This window comes from Taudactylus pleione, unplaced genomic scaffold (genome assembly GCF_031769625.1).
Source record: "Taudactylus pleione unplaced genomic scaffold, aTauple2 ptg000094l, whole genome shotgun sequence".
NCBI lineage: Eukaryota > Metazoa > Chordata > Amphibia > Anura > Myobatrachidae > Taudactylus > Taudactylus pleione.
In genome coordinates, this window is record NW_028284496.1 from 2674584 (window position 1) to 2688875 (window position 14292).

Below are 14292 nucleotides of genomic sequence, written 5' to 3' on the forward strand. Positions count from 1 at the left end.
AGGTACCCGCGTCTGCGCCATTTTCTCACTCGGCTGTGGACAGTGAAGAGGGAGGGTGGGAGTTAGGGCTGGCTGGGCTGTGTAGTGTAGTGTAGTGTAGTGTAGTGCAGTGTAGTGTTGTGCTGTGCTGTGCTGCGCTGTGCTGCTGTTGTCCATAGGGGCTGTGTCCACTACTTCAAAGTCCATAGGGGCTGGCTGGACTGTGTTGTGCAGTCAGTTGTCCATAGGGGCTGTGTCCACTCCAAAGTCCTGTGCAGTGTCCCAGTCCTAAAGGGGTGCTGTAGTGTTGTCCAGGGGGTGCTCTGTCCATCAGGGGTGCTCCCCCCAAGTGCTAAAAAAAAAAAAAAAATGTTTCTCTGTTTGTGAATTGTGTGCACTGTGGCTGCACGTGCATCAACAAAGGAGCAGCGCCAAGCGTGCGCCTGTGTCCCATTAGTAAATGGCCGGCTGGCTTGTCCGTTAAAGGGTGCTGTAACCCCCAAAGTACACTCCAAACAAAATAAAAAAATATTTTCTGTGTTTGTGAATAGTGTGCGCAGTAGCCGCACATGCATCAACAAAGTAGTGCCAAACGTGCGCATGTGTCATAAGTAAAGGGCCGGCTGGCTTGACCGTTAAAGGGTGCTGTAACCCCCAAAGTACACTCCAAACAAAATAAAAAAATATTTTCTGTGTTTGTGAATTGTGTGCACTGTGGCTGCACGTGCATCAACATAGGAGCAGCGCCAAGCGTGCGCCTGTGTCCCATAAGTAAAGAGCAGGCTGGCTCATTTCTTAAAGGGTGGTGTAACCCACAAAGTGCACTACTCTCCAGCAAAAATAAAAAAATATTTTCTGTGTTTGTGTGCGCCTTAGCCGGACGTGTATATCAACATAACATAAATGGAGGACCAAACTTTCTCCGATAAAAATAAAATAGGGAAAGATCAAGAACCACTTCCTCCTAGTGCTGTTGCTGCTGCTGGGAGTTGTTCATCATCCCAGAGAGGAAGTAGGAACACCACTACTTTTACTAAACAATTGACCCTCCAACAGTCCCTAGCGATGAGGATGAAGTACGACAGCAGTCATCTGAAGCAAAACGTATAACTGAGGCCTTGACTGCTATGTTGGTGTTAGACGTGCGTCCGGTATCCGCCATTAGTGCAGTGGGATTTAGACAATTGATGGGAGGTAGTGTGTCCCCGGTTCGAAATCCCATCTAGATTCCACCTGCATCCTCAAAGCAGCAGCGACAAGCATGCGTCTGTCTGTTAAAGGGTGGTGTAACCCTCAAAGTGCACTCCACAAACAATAAAAAAATTCTTCTTTTTTTTCTGTCTTTGTGAAATGTGTGGGTTGTAGCCGCACCTGCATCCTTATAGCAGCAGCGACAAGCGTGCATCTGTCTGTTAAAGGGTGGTGTAACCCTCAAAGTGCTCCAAAAAATAAAAAACATTTTTTTTTTATGTGTTTGTGACTTGTGTGCGATGTAGCCGCACGGGCATCAACACAGTAGCAGCGCCAAGCGTGCGCCTGTGTCATAAGTCAAGGGCCGGTTTGGACATCTGGTCCTGACTGAAGGACGTGCCAACAATTTCTGACAAGTCTACTGTCACTGCATATGATACTGTCCTCAAAGCAGCAGCGACAACCGTTCGTCTGTCTGTTAAAGGATTACATCAGTGACAGCATCCAAGTAGGCATGTCAGACAGTCCGTACATGTACTGGCAGGAAAAAGAGGCAATTTGGAGGCCCCTGTACAAACTGGCTCTATTTTACCTGAGTTGCCCCCCCCTCCAGTGTGCACTCCGAAAAAGTGTTAAGTGCAGCCGGGAACCTTGTCAGCAAAAGGCGTAGGAGGTTGCTTCCACAAAATGTGGAGAAGATGATGTTCATAAAAATGAATTATCAACTTTTCCAGGGAGACCAGCCTCCAGAACGTACAGAGGGACCTGTGGTGGTGGATTCCAGCGGGGACGAATTAATACTCTGTGAGGATGAATATGTACACAACACTGAAGAGGGTGAGGAATCGGTGAATGAGGAGGATGAGGACGACATCTTTCCTCCGTAGAGCCAGTTTGTGCAGGGCCAGATTAATTGCCAGCTTGTTTTGTGGGGGCCCAAACGAACCAATCATTTCATCCACAGTCGTGTGGCAGACCCTGGCGCTGAAATGATTGGTTTGTTAAAGTGTGCATGTCCTGTTTATTCAACATAAGGGTGGGTGGGAGGGACCAAGGACAATTCCATCTTGACCTCTTTTTTTTCTTTGCATTATGTACTGTTTGGGGCCTAGTTTTTCAAACTGCCATCCTGTCTGCCACTGCAGTGTCACTCCTAGATGGGCCACGTGTTTGTGCCGCCCACTCATGTCGCTTAGCATAGTCATCCATCTACCTCGGTGCAACCTTTTGGACATAAAAACACTATTGTGAGGTGTGAGGTGTTCAGAATAAACTGGAAATGAGTGGAAATTAAGGTTTTTGAGGTTAATAATAGCATAGGAGCAGAAAAATCAACAGATTCTGTGATTTTAGCTGTTTTTATGCTTTTTTAAAACAAAATACAGATACAAAACACAAAACCCAGAACCCAAAACACCGAAGGGTGGTTTTGGCAAAACCAATCCAGATTCAAAACACGAAGAAAGATCCAGATCCAAAACCAAAACACGAAAAGTGGCCGGTGCACACCCCTAGTTTAAAGTACTGTGAAATACTACAGATATATTACAGTTAGGAACAAAAATGCCTGAAAAATGAAATTTTTTTTTAATATATACTGTATCTATATAAATTTGAGACGTGTGCGGATCCCCGTGTTTTGGTTTTAATACCAATTTATTATCTTGTTTTGGTTTTGGCAAAACCACCCTCAAATGTTTTGGTTTGGATTCAGTTTTAATTCAGTTTTGGATTCCTTAAAAATCAATGAAAATCTATAACAAATGAATAAAACAGCAAAAATCAAGTAATATGGCCCTGTTTACATTTAATCCAAAACCTGAGATCAGTTTTTAAATCCCACTTCAGAACTTACTGTAGATCTCGATTTAATGCAGAGTCCAAAGGCATTCCGAACTAGGACTCGATTCAACTCAGAATTCACAAATTCGGGTGCGGTCGTAATTCAGGAAAACCGAACCACACAGTTTACATTATGGAGATTAATTCACATTGTCAAATGGATATATTGTCTGCCTCTACTTCTCAGGTCTCACATATCTTACTGTAGAAACCAATTTATAAATCATAAAACAGAAAAATAAAACATAGCATTATCTAAATATACACAAACTCCACCCTCAGTGATGTCACACACAGGAAAGGTGAACACAAACTCCACCCTCAGTGATGTCACACATAGGAAAGGTGAACACAAACTCCGCCCTCAGTGATGTCACACACAGGAAAGGTGAACACAAACTCCGCCCTCAGTGATGTCACACATAGGAAAGGTGAACACAAACTCCACCCTCAGTGATATCACACATAGGAGAGGTGAACTAGATGACCTCTTGAATACTTCAGAAAGATCCCCAGTCTTTAGATTACCCCATATTTTGAACTCTTACTATATATATCATTTGGAGGTAGTAGTTTCTTAAGTTTTGCTTTTGAGAGGGCATGACCACACCTCCTATGATTGCCCACGCGGCACCCCCTCCTAGTACCCAGGACCATCATAGCTCTTACTGGCTCTGTATTATGATGTGTATGAGAAAGTCAAATAAAGACTTGAATTTCTTAGGTGTTCACTGTATCCCCACATTTCTTCTTAGTGGAAACTCTTAATAGAAAGAAGTAAATTGATGCACATCAGTGGCAACTTCTTATGGTTTCTCCATACATTAACATAAGGGTGGAAATTCTTGTAATTAATCCATTTCTATATTTCCTCCATGTAGTATATGAAAATAAACATTAAATCTATCTAGTGTGACATAAAGAAAGGATCAGTGGCTCAGACAATAGGGGGCACCTCTAGGCACGTACCTCACATGCATAGGCCCGTATTCTATTTGGAGTGAAAAGTCTGAGGCCGGACTTTTCGCCATTATCTGAGGTTTTGCCAGCGAAAAGTTATCGAGCGCGTCCCCATGTATCCCCGTATTCAATTCCAAATCGGCGAAAATGGAACCCGGCAAAAATTAAATGAGCTGAATTTTTTTTTATTTTGGGGGAAAACAGCCTGACACCCCCCGAAAGATGCTCTGACATGGGGGCTCACTATGGGTACCCCCGCATAGCCCTGCAAAAGGTATTTGGGGTTTTTAAATGGTCTTAATAGGTGCTAATCAGCGTCTTTGGTTAAGTGGTGAAGAATAGTATTTAGCTTCTTTTTGGGGGGAAATAAGGTGTCCCATCAAATTTGAGGTACATGAAAATGGGTGCAAGCATATTTTAAAGTTGCTAAAGTGAAGCATTAAAAAGAGCCAAAAACGCACCTTCAGCAAACACCTGCAATCCTAAAAACACCTCCCCCATACTTGCAAACCCCCTCATAGGCTATTTCGCTAGCTTTTGAATTTGTACCCCCACCTTGATTTTTTTCACCTACTTCTTTAAAGTGCTTTTTTGGGGTGTCCTTTGTGGGGTTTTTTGTGATTTTTGACGCCTATTATATTGCATTGCGTTTCTGTACCCCTGTGCTGTCATTGAATACGGGGATAAATGAAATCGGGCAAAATGACATCGTCGGCAAAAAAGTTTCGCAGAAAATGGCTTTTCGCTCCAAATTGAATATGACCCATTGTGGGAAATCAGCCTCTGTGCGAAGCATATATATCAGCAGCATACATAAGTGTGTACTGCAACTGCTATTTACTGTAATAGCTGCAAAACGTACATTTCCTAACAGGTGGACACGCATGTAATTACTGGTATGGATGAGCCACATTTGAATAAACACTGACTGAACTTTACGTAAGGTATATAAAAATACCCATGTTTGCCTATTACTGTCATAACGTTTGATACATGCACAATGTGTAATAGATGCATATGACGTGTCCAGCGTAAAATTGGACCCATCCACACTCCGCTCAAGATGGCGTATGGTTCAGTACAGTGGAAATATTTTGTTTTTATTTGGAAATTAAAGTAATTATGCAAACATCTGAGTACTGCTCCTCAGTATATGGTGCCTCACGTGTCTAATGGAAATGTCACTACTGATTCTCCTTACCCCTAAGAAGAACAGTTACCGTCTTGCACGTGTTTTAAATAGTTTAAAGAAATACTGTATTAGGACTTGTCATCAGATGAGGAAATGCCCTTTTTTATTTATTTATTTTTTAAAGAAAATGGAATTTGCAGGATTTATTTGGGATTAATTGAGTTATCTGTATTAATATCCATTACAATTAATAAAATTAACAGATTATATTACTGTATCTGCATTTTTAATGTTTACAAATTCACACATTGGTTGGTCATACATTCTCAATAAAATTTCAGAGGTAAAGTGAACCAGGTCCATCGTACACTTCAATTCTCTGTGATGATGTAACAATAATAGATGTATGTTGTTTTACCAATAAAAATAGTATAAATTTAAACCACGTACTACATTATTGAAGCAGCAAAATCAATTAAAAGTCAATGATTAATTAATTACAGTTCTTTGGCTTTGAGATACATTTTCTCAAAATTGACTCTCATTGACGTGGATCATGATGATGATAGCGGCTATCAAACCAAGTGTACGGGTAGAGGATAGTCGCACCGAAACAATGTGTACAACTCGCATTCAAATGATAGGTATTTATTTCCTATTTCCTGTGTGCACAATGCCTGAGCTTCTAAGGCCCATTTGCATTCAACTCAGAATCAGGCCCTTTGGCTGGACTTGCTGTTAATTAGGTCCTTCATTTGTAGGCAGCATTGATTTACCACCTATGATGTTCATTCTAGAATATTGATTTTCTATGTAGTTGAGTGGAAAAGGGTGGCATAGTGCCTAGCCAGGGTGCCCTCAGATCAGAGACTGTGCTGCCCCATTGGCCTTGCTCCCTTGATTGTTGGCTCCTGTTGAAACCTCTTGTGGTAGCCCCGATTGCCATTCACATATGTGTTGTAGGGTATAGAAGCTACCAAAAATGTTACCTTATTGGTTTGATGTTTTCTTCATTCCAGTATGACTCTACTTTTATGTCTGTTGAACTTGGATACATAAACCTTGAACCAGATAATTAAATAATTAGAAGTAATAATATATATATATATATATATATATATATATATATATACACAGTATATATGTGGGCTGCAGACTTAATGGTGTTTTTGTTCATGGATTGATCAATGCATTTATGTATATATTATTGTGAGTGGTTTAACAATGGTGAGTGCTGAGTTTTCTGTTTTTATTTATTTAAGCAATGTGTTCACAAGCCACTTGCACCCCAGGCCTGGGAACGGCGAGTGCAGGTTTACACCCCAAATCTGGGAGTGGATTTCTGACTTTGTATATTTGGTTAATTTTTAATTAACCTTTTTGTGATCACCGCTTTCTCATGCACCCCTGTGCAAGGTCATTTATATTAACCTGTGTCAGCTGGCTTTTTGGTAGTATGATAGAAGCTATGTTTGGTGACTGCATTGCTTTAAAAGCCATTAGTTAGTTGGCAGGTGAGCTTTAAACCAGTTAACATGTTTTCAGTTTAAACTCTGTGATAGCAGCTACCAGGCAAACATCCTGTGACCCGTAGCTGCATATTCAGTAAGAAAGTGAATCCTGGTTTATTGTTTGTTTATGTTGTTTAAAGAGTAAAACAAGATAAAATGAAGGAAAAACATTCTCTTTTCTGCCTTTTTTTCTGTTTTCCTGGATAATCTTTCCCAACTAAGAAAGAGTCTTTCAACTATTCATGATACTTCCATTAAAATATCAAAAAGGAAATGAGCCTTTCTCCTAAAACCCATCTTTTCTTTTTAAACGCAAGAAGGTTTTTGTTATGCTGCATACACACGTAAAGATTTTCTTTCCAACCATCCAACTAATTGATTGGTTGGAATGAAAATCTGATAAGGTATGAAAGCAAATGACAATCTGCAATTTTCTCCCAAATGCCGGAAAATGGACAAAAACTGTTGTTTGAACAAATTGTTTAGGTCAAACATTTAACAAACTTGTCTGACGTCCATTTTCATCTGTTTTCTGGCATTTAGGAGCAAATTGCTGATCATCAGTTACTCCCATACCTTACCAGATTTTCATTCCAACCAATGAACTAGTTGGATGGTTGGACAGAAAATCTTTACGTGTGTTGTTTACACAGCAGCTTGTGCAGCAAAGGGATCTTTATAGACTCCCCCAAAGCTGTGCACTCACTGCATTTGGCTCTCTGAGGCCCACATCTGGCTCTATCGTCTCCGTCGGACATCCCTATGCACCGGTGTAGAGCTGCTGAGCCCCCACACCAGACACCAGTGCAGCCTTCTCCAGACCCGGGCAGCCAGAGGCCCCTGCACCAAGCTCCCCATTATCCAGCTGGATTTTTGTAATTACTGCCAGATCAGGGGATGTGGTCTGTGTGACAGCTCGACTACCTCCGCCCGTGCCGCTGACCGTGCATGTGCGTGATGTCAATGGCACATGCGCGACTGCGATTAATTTTGAAGCATAGGAACAGAAGATCAACAGTATCAAACTTCCAAAAAGCTGACTTTCAATTTGCAGCAAGTTCAAAATGTAGATATCACTAATGATATTTTAATCATTATGTATAGGCCCAAGGTCATTCCAGGCTATTAAATCTAACGGTTTGCAATTCATAAGGGTCTACAGTACTTATGTAGTCAATGTTTAATAAAATTATGTAGAAACTGCAGTTTTATCTATTGTTGCTATGTACTAATAACCTAATGTAGAAGATTTAAAAATAAAAAAGCTAATTAGGCCTGCAGTCCCCTTTATTATCAATGGGAACTACAGTACGGTCTGACCCCTGAGTACCAAACTCAAAAAAGAGTAGATTTTTGGAGTTTGACCCCGTTGGTTGACATCATCCTTAGATGGCGTTAACTGCTTTTTGCCTATGGAGTCATTCTTGCAGAAGAGGCACCTTACGATTCCTCCTCTGTAGCTTCCGTCTGTCTACAGTAACTGACACTGTATGCATGCGCAATGTCAGAAACTTAGAAGGAATCTTTCAAAAATGGGAAAGACTCCTCCGATGTGGCCGGGATTTTACTCACATGGATGGCTGTTCTCACTACCGCTGTCCCTGTGACTTCATTTTAATACATAACAGAGATAATTTAGTTATAGAAAGAAAAAACCCACCACAATAGTTATTAATAACAACTGCACCTCTGCCATGATATTAGTTCAATAGGTCCCGTAGACTTGATAGAGTTTGGACTTTCTGCAAACATTTGTTCTCAACCTGGGCGGAATCAGGCTGTGCTGGTCAGACAAAGCAGTTGCTGCTGAAAAACAACTGTGAGTAAATAGTACATAGCCTATATCGTACATAAACTTGCACCTGTTTCTAATAAAACTAGATCATTAAAAACCAAGCTGCACTCTGACCCTGCATGTTACTGTTGTGTGCCCTGGCTACCTCAGGTCACTGCAATCCAGCTGAGCCAAAGTTCCTCTACACAAGGGGATTAACAGTCTGTTGCATTTTTTTAATTTAAAACACTACAAGCTATTTACAAGTATAGACATTTAAACATACCGTATATACTCGAGTATAAGTCGACCAGAATATAAGCCGATGTACCTAATTTTACCACAAAAAAACTGGGAAAAAACTTACTGACTCGAGTATAAGCTTAGGGTGGGAAATGCAGCAGCTACTGGTAGTAATGCCCCCCTGGTACTGCCCCCAGTAGTAATATTCCCCCTCTGGTAGTGCCCCCAGTAGTAATACCCCCCTGGTAGTGCCCCCAGTAGCAATCCCCCCTGGTAGTGCCCCAGTTTTAATCCCCTCCTGCTATTGCCCCAGTAGTAATACCCCCCCTGGTACTGCCCCAAGTAGCAATACCACCCCCTGGTAGTTCCCCAAGTAGCAATATCCCCCCCTGGTAGTGCCCCCAGTAGTAATCCCCCCCTGGTACTGCCCCAGTAGTAGCCCCCCCAGTAGAGAGAGATGTAATAAAAAATAATAAAACACTTACCTGAAACCCCGCTCCTGGTCCTGACGCTGCTACTGGCTCCTCTGGCCGATTTGCATTATGGGAGAGACGTCGTCATGACGACGTCTCTCCCATTACCCACTGTGGGAGCCGGAAGATGGCTCCCGCAGTGGGAGCAGCAGCAGCCGATGAGAGTCTGACAGACACTCATCGGCTACTGATTACAACAAACACACAGCTGCCGTTGCTGGCGGCTGTGTGTAGTGCTGACCGAACTCCGTTCGGTCAGCGCTACACACGTGGTGCAGCTGTGTCACAGAGACACAGTCTGCATCGTGGCCCGCATGGTACGCAGCTACGCTACTCAGCTGCATACCATGCGGGCATGACTCGAGTATAAGCCGAGGGGGGCTTTTTCAGCACAAAAAATGTGCTGAAAAACTCAGCTTATACTCGAGTATATTCGAGTTCACTCTGAAATCTTTTATCTGCATCACACTTCTTCTGCATGAGGATAAGGGGTGAAAGCGAGATATTAATTTTGAGACCAAAACCAAATTGCCATGATTGGTGCTTGTGAGTTACCCGTCTCAGGTGATGAACTGGATTCTCTGGAGGCCGGCTGGACCGGAACCATGGGTGATGTAGATAGCTCTATTTACAAGACTTGTGTAGCAGTGAAAACTGCCTTTGATGATATATGACATGAACTGGAGGAACCGGACTTGGACCGGCAGGAAGACTTGTTGAATTGAACTGATGAACTAAGAACTTGACTCTGGACTGGAACAACGTGGACTGTACTGATGAGCTTGGAACTTGACTCTGGACTGGAGCAACGTGGACTGAACTGGAATAATGTGACAATGGCTGAAGGGAAGTCAGGTAATGCTGAGACGAGGGCTAAACAGGGTAATCTGGAATTTCTGTGACAAAGGCTGGAACTCAGGTGCAGACTGGATTGGATAATTGGGAATAACAGGTTTCAGGAAGGAATGGGTAGGTTTGGGAATTTTAGGTTCAGGGAGGGAGTAGGTAGGTAAAAGGAGCAGGAGTTGATCCACAGCAGGAAGCAAGGCAGGGTGACACGATGCAGGTTTACAGAGTGCCAGGGATCAACCAGGAGTAGGACTAGCAGCAGAGCACAGGCCAGGTAATGCTGTAACAGGACGTCTGGATGCCAGGTATTACTGTAGCAGGTGTTCGGGTTGCACCAGGAGTTGCTGTCAGCAGGTTTACTGGATTGCCAGGTTTAGCTGTAGCAGGTTTTCAGGACACACCGGGGGTTGCTGCCAGCAGGTCTACTGGATTGCCAGGTATAGCTGTAACAGGTTTTCTGGATTGCACCAGGGATTGCTGTAGCAGGTTTCAGGGATAAACTAGAACACAGAAACAGCATGAACCATACACCACGGGAAGACGAGATGTTCAGGCCCAGAATGCTATCAGGAGAGGATATATATACCATGGGTCTGGCAGCAATTGGTGAATACGGACAGGTGGTCTGGTAGTAGCATTCTGTGTGGTGGAAGGCACAACATGCAGAGGGAGTATTCATCTCTGCAGCTCTGAGAATCAGAACCACACCTGTGATTCCAATCAGGGCTAGCAGTGCTCACAGACAGAGGAGAGACCAGGTGCAATAATCAGAGCAAATCCTCCAGGCAAATTACACACAGAGATCCATGGGGAAGCTGACAGGGGTAAGTCTCAAGGCAAAAAGGTGACAACTAGACAGGGTCGTGACACAAATGATTCTTGTTGAATTAATATGTTGCCATTTGCCCCTGGAAGACCAGGTCTAACCTCAGTTACATCACTCCTGCTGTCTTAACTGGTCAAAACTGCAGTGTCTCTCAATGAGAGTGGGGACCAATCATAAGCCTCAGTCACAGTCCTGCTCCCAAATCCCTATCCACTGCCATTTAGATTACCAAGATTAATTAATGGCTGAATGGCAATACATATGGGTACATGCACAAAGCCTTGGAGAGAGATAAAGTCAAGAGAGAAAAAGTACCAACCAATCAGCTCCTAACTGTCATTTTTTTAGCATAACATAGCCAGTAAAGTGACAGAAGCTGATTTCAATCCAAGACTTAGTACATCTACCCAATAATGACCATAGAATATAGACATCTTTTAAGAAAATCAAAAGAAAATGTGTAATGTTTTGTCTTCTGAGATAATATACAGATATAAAATTAACCCTGGTTACCAACTGTCTGGGGTCAGGTACTAGCTTTGTACCTGTAATGGCTGTGAGCTGACACTCTGCGGCTATCCAGAGCCAGGCAATGGAACAGAGCCTGCATCTGCCTGCAGCCAGAGATTAGCGCAATATCCGCCATTGTTTTTACGTTACCTTATGTTTCCTCCACCTCTTAGATTGTTTGTTCATTTGGTCCAGTTCATCGTTATTTGTATTGTGTCCCTTCAAGGTGATGTACTCAGCTGCTTTATAGCTAACTGATTAATATAACAACATGAAAGAAATGTTTATAAGTTTTATATTAGATTTTATACATTTTTACACAACTTTAGCTTGTAGTAAGGTAATTTGTGGAGCTTTCTTAATTATTTTTTTCCTTAATTTCAAATTACAGTTCCATATGGCTGATACAAACCATTTTCTCAGCAGCCCCCAGAGTTTCCCAATACAATGCAAAACCTTCGGGATCTCTTCATTAAGCATTGCAGAGTGGACGTGCTACTTTGGAATCGATAAGTTGTACCGCCGGACGTTAGCCTGGCGGATGAAATACGGATCGCCAGAAGGCCAGAAGATGGAGATCCTGACAGGATAAGTATGAAGGCTATCCTTAAACCCTCTTCCCCCCAAACCCTAACCCCTCCTTAGGGGTGCCTAACCCTAACCTCCCCCCGAGTACCTAGTCCGAACCACCCCCCAGGGGTGCCTTAACCTAACCGCCCCTCCCCACACCCTAAACCTAAGCTGGGGTGCCTAACCCTAACCTCCCCCGGAGGGTCCCTAACACCCCCTTCCCCTAGCCTAATCCTCCCAGGGGGGTGCCTAACTCTAACTCCCCCTGGGAGACCCTAAACCTAACCCACCCCCAGCTATCTGCTCCCAACACTTACCTACGGATGTCGGGATTTCGGAATGGGGCTAATGATAGGCATCAGTATTTATATGCCTATCGATAGTCCCATGCCGGGAATTCACTGTCCGGAAGCCAGAGGTCGAAATTCCTGACTACATAGCGCTACTTTAATATCCAACTCTCTGCATACAAAAACACCAGAGCAATTCTACATTGATACTGTGTGGGGACAACTAATCCAGAAATCAGCTATCCCAACCATTCATATTACCGCTACTTCTGTAACAATTAAACTTAACACTATTGAGTCTGCCTCAGCAGTGTATGTGTATATGCATGAATTGTATTCACACTTGTGTACAGATAGTCTGCAGAAGGATCTGAACTTGAACAAAAAGATCCTAAAAGATCCCTTGTCGCAAACCTGGACCTTCCCATAGGATGGAGCTGGTGTTTGGGAACTGTTATCACTTGAAGATGGAATCAGTTCCAGCAGTCAAGTTCCAGAAAATGTGTATTTTCAGTGATTGATGAATTTAGGTCCCCATACTATTGTATCAGGGTTTGGTGTGATAGATCGGCAGTGAGACGTAAGCAGGATGTATTTGTGAAATCTCCTGCGTTACCTATACAATGATTGGCCCCATTCCTTAAAATTAGGGGTGAGCGGGTTCGGATTTCTGAAATCCGAACCCCCCCGAGCCCCCCCGATCCGAGGCCGATCCGAGTCAGGATCGACTTTTCCCGCCTGACTCGGATCTGAAATCGAGGCAAAACGTCATCATCCCGCCTTCCTGGTCTCGCGGGTTTTGGATCCTATATAAGGTACCCGCGTCGGCGCCATTTTCTCACTCGGCTGTGGACAGTGAAGAGGGAGGGTGGGAGTTAGGGCTGGCTGGGCTGTGTAGTGTAGTGCAGTGTAGTGTTGTGCTGTGCTGCGCTGCGCTGCACTGCAGTTGTCCATAGGGGCTGTGTCCACTCCTTTAAAGTCCATAGGGGCTGGCTGGACTGTGTTGTGCAGTCAGTTGTCCATAGGGGCTGTGTCCACTCCAAAGTCCTGTGCAGTGTCCCAGTCCTAAAGGGGTGCTGTAGTGTTGTCCAGGGGGTGCTCTGTACATCAGGGGTGCTCCCCCCAAGTGCAAAAAATATATATTTTTTTTCTGTGTTTGTGAATTGTGTGCACTGTGGCTGCACGTGCATCAACAAAGGAGCAGCGCCAAGCGTGTGATCCTGTGTCCCATAAGTAAAAGGCCAGCTGGCTTGTCCGTTAAAGGGTGCTGTAACCCCCAAAGGGCACTCCAAACAAAATAAAAATATATATTTTTTTGTGTTTGTGAATTGTGTGCGCAGTAGCCGCACGTGCATCAACAAAGTAGTGCCAAGCGTGCGCCTGTGTCCCATAAATAAAGGGCCGGCTGGATTGACCGCTAAAGGGTGCTGTAACCCCCAAAGGGCACTCCAAACAAAATAAAAAAAAAATTTCTGTGTTTGTGAATTGTGTGCACTGTGGCTGCACGTGCATCAACAAAGGAGCAGCACCAAGCGTGCGCCTGTGTCCCAGAAGTAAAGGGCCAGCTGGCTCATTTCTTAAAGGGTGGTGTAACCCACAAAGTGCACTAGTCTCCAACAAAAATAAAAAATTATTTTCTGTGTTTGTGTGCGCCTTAGCCGCACGTATATATCAATATAACATAAATGGAGGACCAAACTTTCTCCGATAAAAATAAAATAGGGAAAGATCAAGAACCACTTCCTCCTAGTGCTGAAGCTGCTGCCCCTAGTCATGACATAGACGATAACATGCCATCAACTTCGTCTGCCAAGGCCGATGCCCAATGTCATAGTAGAGGGCACATACAATCCCAAATGACAAAGTTCAGGAAAATGACCTTGATAAAAACATTTAAATCATCTGAAGAGAAACGTAAACTTGCCAATATGCCATTAATGACACGGAGTGGCAAGGAACGGCTAAGGTCTTTCCTTATGTTCATGACTAGTGGTTCAGCTTCACATGACGATGGAAGCCCTCCTCCCACTAAAAAAATCAAATGAGTTAAGCTGGCAAAAGCACAGCGAAGAACTGTGCGATCTAAGAAGATACCACAAATCCCCAAGGAGAGTCCAAGTGTGGTGGCGGTTGCGATGCCTG